The sequence below is a fragment of the Sipha flava genome, unplaced genomic scaffold (assembly GCF_003268045.1).
Source record: "Sipha flava isolate LNK unplaced genomic scaffold, YSA_version1 258_pilon_pilon, whole genome shotgun sequence".
Taxonomy (NCBI): Eukaryota; Metazoa; Arthropoda; class Insecta; order Hemiptera; family Aphididae; genus Sipha; species Sipha flava.
The window spans coordinates 2,210,087-2,227,812 of NW_020272917.1; the positions used below are offsets into that span (position 1 = coordinate 2,210,087).

The following is a 17,726-nucleotide window of genomic DNA, read 5'->3' on the forward strand; positions in this document are numbered from 1 at the left end:
ATGTTAAGACTTCACTCACCCAATTTCTTTTAAGCTTTTGAATAGGAAAATAGGATTTCTTGGAATGGTTAAAGAGGACGTTTTGAGGATAAGAGGATTTTTGTGGTTTTTGAATTTGTCGTGGAATCTGTTGTAATACTGATGGGATAGGATTTGAAGTACAGGTGTTCTCAGGTTATTGCTGTTATTAAGGTTCGAAATATACCACGAGTGTTCTAAAATATAAAATTATACTAACTAAAATTAATTGTTGAGTGCTATTAAATAAGTTTTCTGAGTATTCATGAACTTCTCAGAATGCCATAAATACAGAATTTAAAAAGTTTCAATTCTTTGCAAAATATAATCTTGTAGCTTAGAATTTTCCTATAAATTGGATTTGTATTTGAATATATTTTATTTCCAGTTTACAATTTTTTTATACAGAATAAAATGTTGATGAAATTTGCATGTTTCTATTTTTTATATGATGTATTCTATGAAAAAGTCCCTACACGCATTTTTATTTTTTTTTTATTATTTTTTTTAAAAGGTATTTTAGATGTAGAAAATCGAGACGAATGGGGGTTTAAGATAAAGGTGGCCAACCCCAAATAGTTGGGAAAAAGGCGAAGGAGAAAAAGAAGAATAAAGGGTGTAGTATTTTAGAGAGTATCTTAAGGGTATCTTAGACATCTCTTGGACTCATTTCAGATGCGGATTTTAGTCGCTAAGTTAATTGTTTTGGTTTTATAATAACAAATATATGCTTAATATGAAATAATCTGTGATTTTGCTGTATGCGTATACAATAAATTATATATTTGCGTATTAATATCATAAGTTATGATTCATAACAAAATAAAAAAACATCCATTGTCCTGAAAATTTCAATTTTAAAAATACAACACTTAAAAATGAAGAATAATTCATAGCACTAAAGGTTGTATATATTTATATTTATAAGTCTTTAGATCTCATATTTTGTGAATTGAAAAAATATTGGATTGTACAAGGATATTTTTTAATTCTTCACGTACTTATACGAAACAATATGCACTTGATATGCATGTTAGAATTTAATTCACTTAATTGGAATAAATATGTTTATGTGTTTCAAAATGAACTTCAATAGCAATATTAGTTAAAAACATTTGGAATAATAAATGTGTAATTAATTTAAAAAAAGTAGCCAGTGAAAACCCTAGGTTATAGTTTAAACAATTTATGTAGTCTTTAAGATATTATTCGTTGTACTGCTTTTTTCTAAGTAATCCATATATATGATATAAATCGGTAGTTTTTGAGAAACATAATAGAATTTAGAATTTCAGAAAAAACTGCAAAATTATTTTTACAAATACGCATAAATATTTAATACGTTATGCAAATACTAAAATGTATGATTCATAATGTACTATTTCTTCTCTTACTATACTATGCATAAGAATAAGAATGAAATTGAATAATTTAAATCTTAAATAAAAACAAATATATATTCATATAATATATTGAATTTATTAAGTAACAGTTTTTGTATTAGTTAAAATTTCAAAACATTAAATACACCAAATCATTGCGTTTTAATGATTATTGTTGATCTTTTAAATACCCAAATTGCCGAAATTACTAGCGTAAAGTACTACAGATGATGTGAAATAATTTGATATCCATTATGTAAGGTTAAAGGTTTTACTGTATCAACGTACATACTTAAAACTTTGGATTGGATTCAATAGTTAACACACGGAATAAACCGATTTCATAGTTAACGCGAAAACTACATCAACCATTTTGGTTCAAAGACTAATCAATAATAATTGATCAGCCGTGGTTGGTTAGGTTTGGTTAAATCTGATGTTTAATTATTGGTTCGGTTCTTGTAAGCTGATCTAACAGTATTTATCCTTGACCAAATATTAATAATTTTAGATTAGAAGTTATGAATCTATTTGAAACATTCAAACTAGGTGATCAGGATTTAACAAAATTTAAGTCACAAAAATATGTACTTGCATATATTAGCATCTTAAAAATAATAATACGAATGTTTTATTGCACAATTGGTATTATTTTTTATTAAAAATTGATATATGACCAACGTTCAATTATTTACATTTTTATCTCATAACATTTGGGGAAAAAGAATAAAAATTTTAAGAATTTCCTTTTTGAAATTCTACTAACACCTTTTTTGTAATAATTCATGTAAAGGTTTCCAAAATATAGTCACTTTATACATTTTTCAGTTGAAATTAAATTTCAGTTAACTATTATTTAATTATTTATCTGGTATAATATTTCAGTGTTTTGAGACAATTTATAATTTTTGATTTAAATACTTCTTATAAACAAATTAAATCTCAATACTATTTAAATGTTTTTGGCTACGATACTATAGTTATGAATGAAAAACACACGACTAAATAAATAGTGTTTAATATATCGGTGATATTATTTTACACCGATTAAATTGTATTATTTATTTTTATTACGGATTAAGGTATTATTGATGAAATCAGTAAACTTGATTGATGAGTAAAATTTTAAAATAATAGAAAACTTTATACCATTACAAACACGTCAATCGTATTAACTCCAAGTTTTTGGTATAGAAGGCTTTTTTTAGGACAAACATTTACTATGTTTATCCGTACCAGGAAGTTTTGATTAAATTTATAAATTTATAGTATAGTTTTATCTAATTTTCCAAAAAAATGTTGGACATTAAAATCTTATTTTCGTTCATATTTTATATTTTTTTATAGTAAAACAGTTTACTCTACTCTCATTACAGATTAAATAACGGTATTCTTACATTAGTACCTAAGTATTAATCCAACTGTTGTATGAGAATGTTTCGGTATAAATGATTGTGTTTCGCAAATCAGTACACAAATCAGTATTAATATATAATGATATATTAAACATTTCTTAAAACAAGATCTAAATTATTTTCACGTTTATATCCTTATTAATTTTAAATTATTTAGCCAATCTACAGAAGTTGTTTGCAATATTAAAAGTGATAATTAAATGAATATGTTTATTTATCTATATTTATGAATATATTTTAATATTTTTTACATAGGTAAACCCATTCTAAAAATGTAAATTACTTCAGGGATCGGAGCTAAGATATCAATATTATAGTAATACGATTTGTTACAAAAATTATTAAAATACTCGTGGGTAGTTTTAAAGGAAATTCAATTACATGTCTGACCGTTTCAATTTATTGATATACTCGTAAAATAATAATATCCAATTAGTATAAATTCTGAAAATTCAAAATGAAGTTAAAACTACGAAATTGCTTTAGGTCTATAACATATGCAAGTAATTTATATAAATTATCAAGTTTAAATAATTTTGTTGATTTAAAACTTACAATTAATACGAACAATACATTATGAGTACTGTAAACAATAAATTTTTTATAAAAATAATATATCTAAACTATTAATAAACTAGTAATAACGTTTAATAAGATAAAATATAATTATATTATATTATTTTTAATTAGTATAATATGCAGTATAAATTATAAACTCGATAGCGATCACATTAAACCCTTAACGAAAAATATTTACGATCTGAATTTAATCTTTTTTCAAGTATGGAATATATATATATATATATATATATATATGACATTACTTTAACAAATAAATCAAATAATAATAACAATAATATACCAGTGGATTGGAAATTTGTGAACAAATATGTATTGTATTTTTACGATTCGGTATGAACTTTTTTTTTTCAGAAGCTGCATAACTGTTGCAAATTTTGGACAAACCCCCAAAGGGAGGTGGGACTTGTTGCGCACGCTAAATGGAGTAGCATGGAATATTACCCTCTCGGAACGATCCACCCGTACGGATAGCGTAGTGTTCAAACAGTGTAACAACGTAGCACGTACCTATATATATAAATGGCGAAGTAGATTCCTCTCTGTACAGTATCTTCATTTGTACCAAACTGGTCGCGCTTTGGGGTACAGGTAAGTTTCACTGTTAATTTATTTTCACATTTATACATTTTTCTCTGTTAATTGTAATTTAACAATAATAATTGTTAACATATATTAATCTACGGAGAACAAATAATATTAATCAAAAGAACGTTGATCAATATTCTACAGAGTTATACGTGTAAGAGTTATATTTACAATATTATTTTTGAAGTTTTTCATATCTCTAATATTTTTACTTTTATCTATAAAAGTTAAATAACAAGAATAACTGGTTAATATAAATATTATTAAAACATTATTATTTTTTTTTTAAATATTGAGTTTTATACTAAAATTCAAAAATTATTTTTTTGGAATATTAATTAAATTAAATTATGTAAAGTAAAAAATATGAAAACTAATCAAAAATTATAATCACCATTAATAAAAAAAAATTTAAAATTTCTAAAATAAAAGGGATTAGATACACGAGTTTTTTAACGAGCTGAATGTAAGAAAATAATTTTAAAAATTTTTTATATTTTTCTGATAATTAAAAATTAAGAATATCATTTTATGACATTTTTATTTTATAAAACCTATCGTATGTCTTTTTTTTTTCTTTTTTCTTGGAAAATATATAATCTGTATTTAATCGTATGTCTTAAATAGTTTTTTTATGTACATTAAGTATAAATTAGTATGCAATTTAATTTATAAATAAATATATTCAAATATTATTGGATAATAATTGATCCAAAATTTTTGTACTTAACATTTAAAAATATGTAACTGTAAAATAAAATGTAAAGAATTTTAAAATAATAAATTCAAAATATTATTAAATTATGAAAATATTTTAAAATAAATGTTGAGGAAAACAATATATTTTAACTATACTTAGTTGTTTGAGTATATTTATAATATCTCCTATTTTTTTTTCCGGTAATTATTTTATATTACAATCACCACGTGTGTAATTACATGATTATTTCAAAATTAAATATTTAATACTTCTAAGTGTACCATTAGTTATTTTACGCAACAACCTAAAAATATTATTGATTTATTGAAAATTGGAAGACCATTATTTTTGAGTTATATAGTTATATTAGAATGTTTTTAAATAAATATTAACCAACAGGGAGTTAAAATTTAAATCATATTATTTTGTCAGTTAAAATATCTGGTTTACATAATATTTTTTTTATAACATAGGAAATATTTTTTTATTCTAGTACGTTCATTAAAGTAAAATTGTTCACTTTTTTTACGTGCATTTTGTTAATTTTCAAAAAAATTTAATTAATTAAAAAGAATTGCTTTTTATTCAGATTTTTTCAATAATTCATGATAGGTAATTAATATAAGTCTTCTTCAATTAAGAAATAATTAGTATACTAGACAATGGAATAACTAAAATATACAATAAAAAAAGATCAAATCTTAAAAACATAAAATATTTATGCTATATTTTCTCATTAACAATTAGATTAATTTTTTTTCAAACAAAATATAATTACATTTTTAATGACGTGTAGAGAAACTTAAGATACCTAAGAAACTATAGGGCTGAAAATAACATTTTTTAATAGCTTTTATGAATAAAAAAAAAGGCTTTTTATAGAATTTCCCTTTTAAAAACAATTCAATAGAAATGATGATGTTTTATATAATTATGTTCCAGTTTTTATTTCTAATTTTAATTTATCGGCTCTTTTATAAGTTTTCATTATGATGTTATTTCTTAATAATATTATTATTTTTCATTATGATATCTAAACTAGCAATATATAATATTTCTATTATTCAGCAAATAGAAATTAAATATTATATTACAATGAAATTTATATGTACTTAAAACAATTATTTGTTGTAATACATTGTGAGTTAGTGAAATAACATATTTTTTATTTTCCTATTATTTTATTACCAATATTATTGATACCTATATAAATACGTTAATTGATTCATATTTTTATAGCTTAGTTTTTAATTGTAATAATTTAATACGCTTAAATTATTTCAAAAACTTTAATTGCAATAAATTTAATTTTAAAAAATAGATTGTTTAATAATTATGCCTCAGATATTTTTTTTATTTTAATATACAAATTACATTAAATCAATATCCTTTATTCGTCATCTAACATTTTACCAAATTTATAAATAAATCAAATTCGTAGTAATATTGTAAGTTACAAAGAAATCATCGATTTTTCAGAAGACTCAAAGAAACATTAAAACAAAAAATAAAAACAGTATTTTAAATGATACTTTAATACTAAAATTGCACATGTTATAATGCAAAATATATGACCTAAAGTCTGGAGATATTCATAAAATAATTTAATTTAAAATATTTAATAATATAGTACAAGACTTAAACGTTTTTAAGAAGTCTTTTAACTCGTCACATTAACTTAATACAATTTATTTATTTAGCATAAAATTTTATCTATATTGTTTAAGATTTTATAACGTATATATTTGAATGTATGTTTGTTAAAAAGTACATCGTCTTTGCAATGCTAGGTACAATGTGAAAAATAGATATATGTGATGTAATATCTAAGTAACAATGACGTAAAGAAAATTAAAAAAAAAAACCCAGTGACTTCATTTTTATTTATTTTTGATTAAATTTATTATATGTGTCTATTATGTTAAAATTTTTCTTTGCTCCATAGTCATTAAAAATGGCAAGGTCAACTTTTTGGGAGCTTTTTGGGTGATTCTTATACAAACTTTACAATGTTTAAATTATAGTTCAGTAGCAAACAAATTTCTGTTATTATTATTATCATTTATTATATAATATACTTTTTATTTTAATTTAATCAATTTTTTTTATTTTAATTCTTTCTCGATGATTATTGTCGAGGATTTAGTTATATGCCTGTCTTTCAATATTTTCTTATATTGTTATATTGGTGCCTAATAAATTGTTTGGCATTAAAACCTTGGAGTTGGGGGTCTTCGAAGTCCCCAAGTCTTTCTTATTTTAAAATAAGAATTATTAGATAATCTTTTCTTTCCATACGAAGAGCTACGACTCAGATGTAAACCGCAGCTTTTAAAAATAAAGAAGAGAAAAATATTAGTCTCGACCTTCTTTTAGTCATATTTGTGATCTAATAAAATAATATTGGGCTGATTTTGTTACTACGGGAGAGTGAATTGATGAAATGTAGGTTAGGCGAAAAGTATTTAATTTGATATATAGATACCTATTAAGGAACATTTCAAACGGCACAAAATGTTCTTAGATCGAAAAACTTTTATTTAATTATTTTTGTGTCAGGTTTTATAAAGATTTGCACCATGAATTATGTTCACATAAGCTTTAAAATGAGTTTGTTGTATAGGTGTTTTAGATAGATCTACAACTTTCGTTCTACAGTATTTTACGGTATTGGAATAGACATTATGAATATCTTTGTGAAACGTCATCAATAACAAGAGCGAAATATTTTATTTTTAAAACTTGGAATAAATGTATTTACATGACAGGTATTGAAATAGGTCTTGAAATGAAAATTGTATACGATACAATTTAGTTTTTTTCTTTGATTCAATATAATGTATTATTTTACCATTTAGTTGTAGTTATTATTATTTTTTAATTTTCTTTTAAAATTTTAATATTTTTAACATACACATTTTATGGTCAACGTTTAATGAGTGATTGTGATTTATTAAAAACTATAAACAATTAATAATATACATCTAAACAATTAATAATATACATCTCACCAAATCAGAATGCGTTTATAGTCCGTGTATTTAAATAAATTAATAAAAATATAATTTTAATCCATTATAAGAAGAGAAAAAAAATTTAATTTTATGATTTAATGAACAAGTATTATATTAAGACACAGTTTATGTATGTTTTTAAAAAAAATTTTAGAGTTTCACATTTTCTTGGTAATTCTGGGAATTTAGGATGAATTTTTGAGTATTTATCTTTAAAATCTCATTAATTATGAAAAATATTTTAAATTTTTATTTAAATATAGATACGTCATATTGATAAAAAAAATTTTAATTACGGTTGAAGTTTTCAAAACGTTTTATTGACAAATTAACAATATAAAAAATATTTAACTGTGTTAAATATTTTAATGTCCATGTAATTTTATTTATATTTTCAATATATACATTAAAAAAATATTTTTTACAAATTATTGTATTTTTCAATAACAAACAAGCAGGCACTAGATAGTATTTACATTTAAAATAATACTCAAATTCTTTATCAAATAAAATATTTTAAATGATTCTAATAATATATTCAAGTACGTATTGTATATTTATTTGCTTCTCGAGATTTTTGATTTTATTATAGATTAAAATTTGTTTTGTATTTTAATAGTTTGTGAAAAATGTGAGTTTTCCCTAGAAAAACAGAAGTAAAGAGTGGTCATATTTTATATTAACTATTCTTAAAATGTAAGTTAATAGTAGCGTGATCGAGGAAGAAAATAGTTATTTACACCAAATTTAACTTTAAATTTAAAAATTTAAAGATAATTATCACCAAAAATTTATAATTGGATTTTGGATGTTTGGACTACATTTCTATATCTGGCTACACGATTCCACCTGCATTTTCGATAAAGACTAGATTAATACACATTGACGTTATTCAAGGCCTTTCATTTGTGACCACTTTATAAAAATGATTTTTTATTAGATGTCGAAGACTAACATATGTATAATGTGTTAGCATTATTACTACAGGAAAATTATAACATAATTGCAAAAGTGTCATAGTTAATCTGTTAGTGATAATCGGGAAAAGGACCTATGGTAAAATAGTGGATAATTTGATTTAGGATAGTGCTTCTTGAACATCATAGTATCATAGTATTAATTATTTTAATACACTAAGAGTTACATTATTATTGCAGCCAAAACTAAGATAATTTAAAATAAATATCGTGTTACTAAAAATTGAATGTACAATATCATTAAGAGTATAATATTATTACATTTATGTCGATAGTATAATTAAACATTTTTAAAAACTATCATTTTATAATTACTGGGAAAATATTTCCAATAAAACAATAAAGAATAAAGCTAAGCTAATATTGGGATATCTTTTACAGTTTCACTATATTAGGTAGGTATTCAATTATTTTTTAATTATATTGTACATTTTCAATTATATTTATATTTATATGGAACAAAAAAAAAAAAAAAATCCCATAGTACTCCATGATTTGTATTTGTATCGACCTAATATTCCAAATGTATTAATATATCAAATACCAATGTATAGGTTGAAAAATGAAGGTTTGCCGCTTTAAGTATTTTCGTGACAAAAATTTTCAGATTCATCTGCAATAACCTGAATTTGGTTTTGATTAATTGGGTATTGACTCTATGACGATTTATTTCAAATTAATAATTGTTTATATTTATACTAAGAGCTATAGTTAAATATTCAATATGATATTTTGAATGGGAAGTACTAATTAAGTACAAAGTTAACCGATAATTAATTGATATATATATATAATATTGAAATTAAATAAAAAATAAATAAATAAGCATTACATTTTCATAATACATTTTTTTATTCAAAACGTTTTATGGATTTTACGAGTTCTGGGTGTTATCATTGAGATAATCTCCCTATTCAATTAATAGTTGTTCACTGTATTTTATAAAAGTTTTTGCCATTTGTCTTGTCTACTCATTGTACATATGAATACTGAATATATATTAGTTAACAAAAAAAAGTTTTCATCATAAAAAATATGAAATTTAACAAAAAAAAAAGTCGAATGGTTTTAGAATGTTTTTATACCAAACTGCTATATTTTTATTTAAATTATTTGACAATGTTCATTATTTATATTATTTACGTCATAAATTAATCATAGATCAATCGGTAAAAATTAATTTAAAAAAATCTACGGTTGGTTACGTAACATAAAAAGTATATTTTAGTGCTTGGGGACTTTGGGATTTGTTCGGCGCATCGTCTGGGTAGCTGTGACAATAATATTCAACAAAGAAAATGTTTAGTTAAAATTAATATGATTGAAAAATTACTCAACGTTTTCCTTAATTTCGACAATTATTTGAACTCTAATAAGTATTGACCAACTTTAGCAAATATATTGCAATATATTTGTGGGCTTAACCAAGAATAACCAAATATAATAAAGATAATTATAATCTTTTTGGTAATGGATGATTGATAACAATTAATAATCATCGACGTCATCATCTACTGTTTCTTGGTAAAATGTATTGAAATTTTCTTGAAAATAAATCCTTTGATTCACAAGGAGCAGTTTTATTTTCGTTAATTTTATATTAATAAATTGTAAAATTCATTTTCATATATTTTCTATAGTCTAAAGTTAAACTGTTCCAAAGTCGGCACATCATCAAAATATAAATATATCTTTTATTAAGCTATTGACATGTCTTAATTAAGAGTATATTACGTTATAACGAGTAGCATTAAAATAAAATATAATATAAATTACAATATCATTTTAAATTTTAACTGATATACTCAGTTCTAGAAGTTTAATTTTTAAGACACTAAAATGTAAATTTATACTTACATTCGTATTTATACATTATAAGTAGTACACATGAGAATAATAATGCATATTTAATGCGTATTTCATTATTATTTTATGTTTTAATTCATGAATATTAATATAAAATAACAAATTGATTATATATTATATTTTTGAAGAAGTAATTACATTTCAATGTTAATTTATGTAGAATTTATTCAAAAGTATAAATACTGACTTTAAAAGTTGTAATTTCAAGTGTTAACCGCATATCATAAAATATAAATTAATTATAATTTTAGTTTATACGAAAGATTCATCTGATAATTACCAAGTGGGTAATATTTTTGTATAATTTTATATAATATAAGAATGTAAGTAAACATTAAATTTTGAATGTTAAGCGACAAATTATTTTAATATTTTATAAAATTGATCAAAAACATTTAAAATAATATTTTTTTTATTAAAAAACTCATGAATAAGAAAACTAAAATATATATGGAAAAACACATTTTTAACAGCTCATTATATCATTCGATAAAAATAAATAAATTAGGTCAAGTAGTTATTATATAGCAATAATAATTATTAGTAAGTAATTAATTAAAGATGAATGGATTGTAGTACTCGTATACTTAAATAAGAGATGTTGATAAGACGAGGGAAAGGCTTCCGTCTTTTTTATAATTATTTTTACGTCGATTTGTACATTATGATTTTTAAGAATTAATTACGAGACGTTTAATACAAACGAGCAGAATAAACGAATAACAATAATATAAATCATTGAACTCATTAACATCATTGTATATATATTTCTACATTATTTCCACGCGTTTCATTATAGCCAGCTAGTGTTAAGCCAACATTCGCAGAGGGAATTATATTGTTAAACGGAGCTGATTAATTGTGATGGTTATCTGTATAACACGTTTCGGGAAGTATGTCAGAATCGTATCACATAGATATTACCATAAGATAAATGAACAAGTCAATAACGGATTACTTCAATCGTGTTAACTAAATACCGTTGTCTAGGTGTTACTGACAATTAGAAGCAATTTAATCTTTAAATATATATATATATATTCAATATTTCTATAATTGATTTCCTCTAGTTCGGTTTTAGCTAACGGTATAATACGTACTAGTGTTTATTTCAGTCTTTCTATCTTGGGAGGTATCACATATTTTTAGAGGGTATGTGGTATGCGGTATACCATTAGAGTAAATAATTAATTAATAAATACATTTTTTTTCACGGGGGGAGGGGGTTGTTAATTATTGATATTTTAGTAAAGTATTTTTTTTTATACTTCGATAAAAACGTCTTTAGGAACCTGAAAAAATGCTTCGAAAGTTTTGTTTATCCTTATATTTAATATATCAAATAAGAATTTTGACAAAGTATTTTGAAGAGTTGATTTTTAAAATTTTCAAGTGTTATTTTAAAAAATTGGTTTTAACTATTGGTTACAAAAAACTAATTCTTATCCTGAATTTAAAAAAAAAATTAAAATATTTTTAAAACCCTAGAAATTAAATTTATTGTATTTAATTAATAACAAACATTTAATACTGTACAAATTATTTTATTTTTAATTCACTTTTGCAATATTAAAAATCAAATTCTAAGGTCTGTGTTTATATCAATACTATCACAATGTGATAGAAATTAATCTTTTTGTTTGTATTTCAGAAAAACTATCAATTATAAGTTACGTAACAGTTATAATAACTGAAAATGTGACAGAAATTTAATTATCTTATACTAGTTTTATTGAATATTTTTATATTTTAAAGGATTTCGGTCAGAATTTTATCAGAATTTAAGAACAATTTATAATTAATTAAAATTATTTAAATTTCATGCATTACCAGTATATACATTTTATATTTGCAATTTAAGTTTTAAGTCTATTTATATTTTACTAGTATCATATTTTCACCTAATATTTGAATATTTGAATAATCTAAAAATTTGATCATTCCCTATGAATATTTAAAAACTAATCTTACTTTCTTGTTCTTAAGCTTTATGCTTATATATATATATATATATATATATATTATTATTATTACTATATAGTATAAATTATTTCACTTAGTAGTAACTTTTTATCAAATAATTTATTGAGAAATAATAAATGTACTTTACAAATAATCATAATACAACACATCATTATAATTTTCCCAAGAAATTTATTTGGTAAAGGAGTTCGTTGTTTCTATATCCTAGTCATACATTTTTGTTAAGTTCACATCGGTATAATCTTTACAGTAATTTATATCAAATATCAAAATTCTGTCAATTATAAATTCATCTCTTCATTACATTAACAGTTTCATACTTGATTTATTGTAAATATAATAAGAATTATTCTTCATTATCTACTTACGGAAATCTGACGATATATTCATTACTAATTAGTTTATTACATTAATCAGTCACAACTTTGAAAAAAGTTAATCAAACGACAATGTTTGAAATATTTCGTTTATTATATAAATATAACGTAGTACAGGAGTGGTTAATAAGTGACAAGTCACGGAATCTTATTTCGGAAAACTTGAATTCACAAATGTTTTGATTTATTCGACGAATCACGAATTCAGAGTAATATTATATTCCTTACCTTAGGTCAACAAGTATGTATGATTATAAGTTACATCCAAAACAAATATATAAATAAAGGGAATATCGAGCCCATGCACTGAAAGACATAAAATATAAGACTAAATAAAATTATTACAATAAACTCGAAAATTAATATCAATAATATATTCAATAGGTGTACCTAGTATTCTACTCGTATTTACATAGTATATATGTGTATAGTATATATATATATATATATATATATATATATATATATATATATATATATATAGTTATTTTTATCCAATTCTTTACTTGTTTATAGCAGTTCTACTTGATGATATTTATTACATGCTTCAAGCGTATTCGAATTCAATTTATCACAATAAAGGTTTGGCTAGATGTGAACTATTTAGATATGAATTATCCATTAGCCTATCGGGTACTAAAAATATGACTAACACGATTGAAAATCACAATAAATTAAAATACAAAGTAAAGAGAAAAATAATGAAGAAATATTAATGTTCCTGAATAATAAATATATAGAATTATTATAATTGTCTTAAATTAAAATAGTTGAAAATTAATTACATTACATAACAGAGCTTTTTATATATTTTATTAGTTCTTATGTACGCCTTCCTGCAGGATTTATAATTGCCACAAACTTTATTTGACAAATAAAATACTAATCATACAATACAAAAAAAATAATTGAGCCTCAAACGTAAAATTATGTTAGGTTAGCATTAGTTAAAGGACAACGTTACCTCTTAAAAACAAAATAACTTTTATTAACCTAAGTTATACAACATGTTTTAGAATAATTTTGATATTTGTTTGATCAGTAATAATGTGTTTCACTATTTGATTTATGCTTGGGTTAATTGTTTTATTTTATCGTTTGTAAATATTGTTTATAATAGTTCTAAACAAAAAGCTCTTTTAAATGCAAAATCACTCAAACCAAATTATATCCAAATTGCACACAAAACTATTTACAGGCAACCCAACTAGACGACTCAACTTTAAAATAGTCAAAAGATCTGAATACTTTCTAATTTTCAACATTCTATTATTTTAAATCAAAGTACATGTAGCTCTTATGTGAGTTTTCTTTTAAAAACCCTCACCATTATCAACTTCCTCCAACTTACTAAGTTACTATTACTGTACATATAATATAAATTGTAAATACTCATTAGACGTAAAAAAAAAAAAACTGTTGATTAAATAATATGAAATTTTCAAAAAAAAAAATAATAATAATAATATAAACAAATGGCGTTATAAAGTAAATTTTACATAATGTACTCATTTAAGATGTTTTGTTGTTATTGTTTCGAGATAAAAAAGTTAATACAAATTATACAAAAGCATTGTGGTAATACAAAAAATCTAGAGGACTTTGAAATACGCCAAAAATTTTCGACTCCATTGTACTTTTTATTACTTTAATTAATTTTAATGACGAGTATAAGATACGCGTTCTACTTGAAATTTAACACTATAGCAAGTCATAAATTACTACAAAAACATCTGAGAAATGTTCATTTTTTTTTTGTCTTGTGGTTTCCGAATTGCAGTATTGTGGTTTATAACGTGTTAAAACAAATTGTTATTATAGTTTTTAAATTAAAGTCTTTAATAAATGTGTTAAATTATAGAGAAATTGTTTTCGAAGATAAAGAACAATATTTAGTAATTGTAACTATATTTTGAACAAGTGTAAATGTATGTTAAACTCGTTTATAATTAATATAATTGGGTATCCAAGACCTATTATGGAAAATTAAGCTTTTCATACATGAATGAATAATTCGAGTGAAAGAATAAGAAAAAAACATGTCTATAGATTATTTATTAGCTGTATACTAAAACAGTCGGTTAATAGAAAAATATAATTAGAATTATTTTGAAGATTTCGACTGCGTCTGTTATTAACAGCATTATTTTTTATAATTTCATTATCGATATGAATAACGTGCAAAATGCTGTAAAAAATTATACTCAAGCACTGTAAGGCACATATTTTTATCATAAAATTGTGCGGTTCTATAATTTCTTTAATTCAATTTCGTCGTCAATGTTTTAATATTTAAGACGATACAATTAAAATGCTTGATAAGGTGGCTGAAAAATCAAGAAAACTCGAAATTATTTTGTAAATTTAATGTTTTAGTTAACAATATAATATTTTTTAATTTTCATTTAATGCATGTTTTTTTTATATAAAAAAGAGGGTAGAGGGCTTTTAATAAATTTTTACATCCTCCCCCTCTCACAATAAAAAATCTTGAGAACGCCTCTGACTCGGAATGTACGTTTGAAAATGTGTGCCTATTAACCAAACATCACACATCGTTATCCACCCACACGAATGTTGCATGCTTGGTGATGATTAATTTCAAACTTTAAACCTTTTCTTTAAATATATCGTTATAAAATAGGTAATAAAATTAAAACTTCACTGTTGAGAAATGTTCGAACAAGTAAATAGATAATGTTTTTTCAAAAGAGTACAACTTTGCGGGCAAAAACGTGAAAATAATCCTACGAAACAGAAGGGGTTAATAATACTGTCGTTGCATTCGATCAGAGAGTTCATTAATTTCCGAGTTAACGTCTACCAACGTGTTCCATCCATGTCGATCACGCCTTTTTCGGATGAGTCATAAAATGCAACGAAAATGAGGCGAATATTATACCCTTAAAATCACCAACACGTCGTAACGTCATAAAACAACGGTGATAATTGCACGTGAAAATGATACAAAGGTGGAATAATAATTACACCATCGGAACACAACACCGCGGCGTCGTAAAAACCGTAATTAAGCACGAAAACACGCCCGATCAATTCTGAAGCGGTTTAATAAATCCACGTCACGCGATAAAACGACGAGGACCGCAAAATTGCCATCGACTCGAGCGGATGGGGCTGTACCTCGACGACGGTTAAGGATCTCGCGGCGGACGATAATCGCAACCTAATTATTATTTCGGATCGGTACTGGCCGTTACGAATGTTTGCGGTTATACCGAGTTCTCGTCACCGGTATGCTTTTTATTGATTGTATAGAAACAGCGTTATGAGTACTTTTGTACCGCGTTTGTAATCATTACGTCGAACCGGTGAAGAAGACGGTTTTGTTGGAAGTCCGCAAGTCTCACGCGATTGTCTCCGTTTTAACTTTAATTGCTTTTTTCCTCGCCGTACGTGCACCATCGTTTCTGGCCATACGCGTCGAATGAAAACAACAGTCTCGTTCACCAAGCACGTGTACACTTCAATGTGTTACCGATATAATTGTCGTGGTCTACGCCTCGGGGTGTCAACAACTCGTATCGCAATGAAATATTGAAAAATAAATATGTATGTATATATTTATTTTAAAATGTAAATATAATATATTTACATAATATGTAAACATATTTTACGTGTTAAAGCTAATAATAATAATTAAAAATCGACTTCTCAGCCACACGAGTTTTTGTGCGTTTAACTTTAGTTGCTCAGTGTTCTGCTTCAAATTTTGTTGTAATGAAATACAAACTTTGCAACGTACAATAATAATGGGAATGTAAGATTTATCGGTTTCACGACTTTTACTGACAATACTTCGCAGTAATATGGTTTAATTTTTTTCTTTTCTGTCGGTGCGCAACATCATCACCTAAATAATATTGAAAATCACTCGCCTTCTGAATCAATCAGTGAAGTTGTGGGTCACTTGTGCGTTAAGTGTCGTCTCCGGACAGTTATTGGCAACACGAAATCTTGCAGTTAACGGACAGTTTCTTCGTTTTCCTCGACAAATTTCTATAACAACTTTGAAATGTATTTAGCGAACACTTGACGATGATAAAGCTGAGCCCAAGATACGTAAAATTAAAATCCATTTATCAATTCCGTCGGACTACTTATAATTAAATGTTTTATATTTATAACTAGTTTTCATCATGAAAACATGACGTACAAGGAAAAAAAATGACAATTTTATGATCAGCGTGTATTTGCGCATGTAACAGTTTGATTTTAATTTTCTGAAATACATAATCGAATCGGAATGGTTTTAAACCCTTGAAAATATTATTTTGTATCGATCATAAATGCATAAACATAGGTATTAACTATATTATTTGGAACTCTATAGTTCAAGGATTCTTAACCTTTTGAGATAATGCACCCTTTTATACTATTTTATACTGGCATTTCCCTCACCATAATAAGCTTTAATTATGTTGAATATATTTATAATGTTATAAATACTAAATAATATATAATACAAATATATATATATATATTCACTTCTTGTATTAAATCCTATTATTGGTTTTGCAGTCGGACACGCGTTCTACACTCTTCCCGGCTCCCAACTAACTTCTTTCTTTAGTTCCATGTAGCTTGACAGTCCAGCATCGGATATCATTTGTCCAACAAATTAAGTTCTCGGACGTCCTTGGTCTCTCTTACAATAATAATTATGAGACTTAATAAAAAATTAATTTAAAAGCAACTGATAAGTCATCAGTGTAGTCATGGAAGTGGCGTAGCCCAGGGGAGACTGATATATATATCTTAAACTGTGGTTAAGGGTTATAGGAACCAAAATCTAAAATATAACTTTGG

At 24.3% G+C, this 17,726-nt stretch overlaps 1 protein-coding gene across 2 annotated transcripts in view; it reads left to right on the forward strand.

Annotated features, from left to right (window-relative positions):
* Window positions 1–3,863: 3,863 nt before the first annotated feature.
* The window catches only part of LOC112684848, a 44,975-nt gene continuing 31,112 nt past the window's right edge, over window positions 3,864–17,726 (forward strand). For both annotated transcript variants that reach the window (XM_025556555.1, XM_025556554.1), the window contains exon 1: window positions 3,864–3,985. The gene's annotated coding sequence lies outside the window, so the exon portion shown is untranslated. The remainder of the gene's footprint in view (window positions 3,986–17,726) is intronic.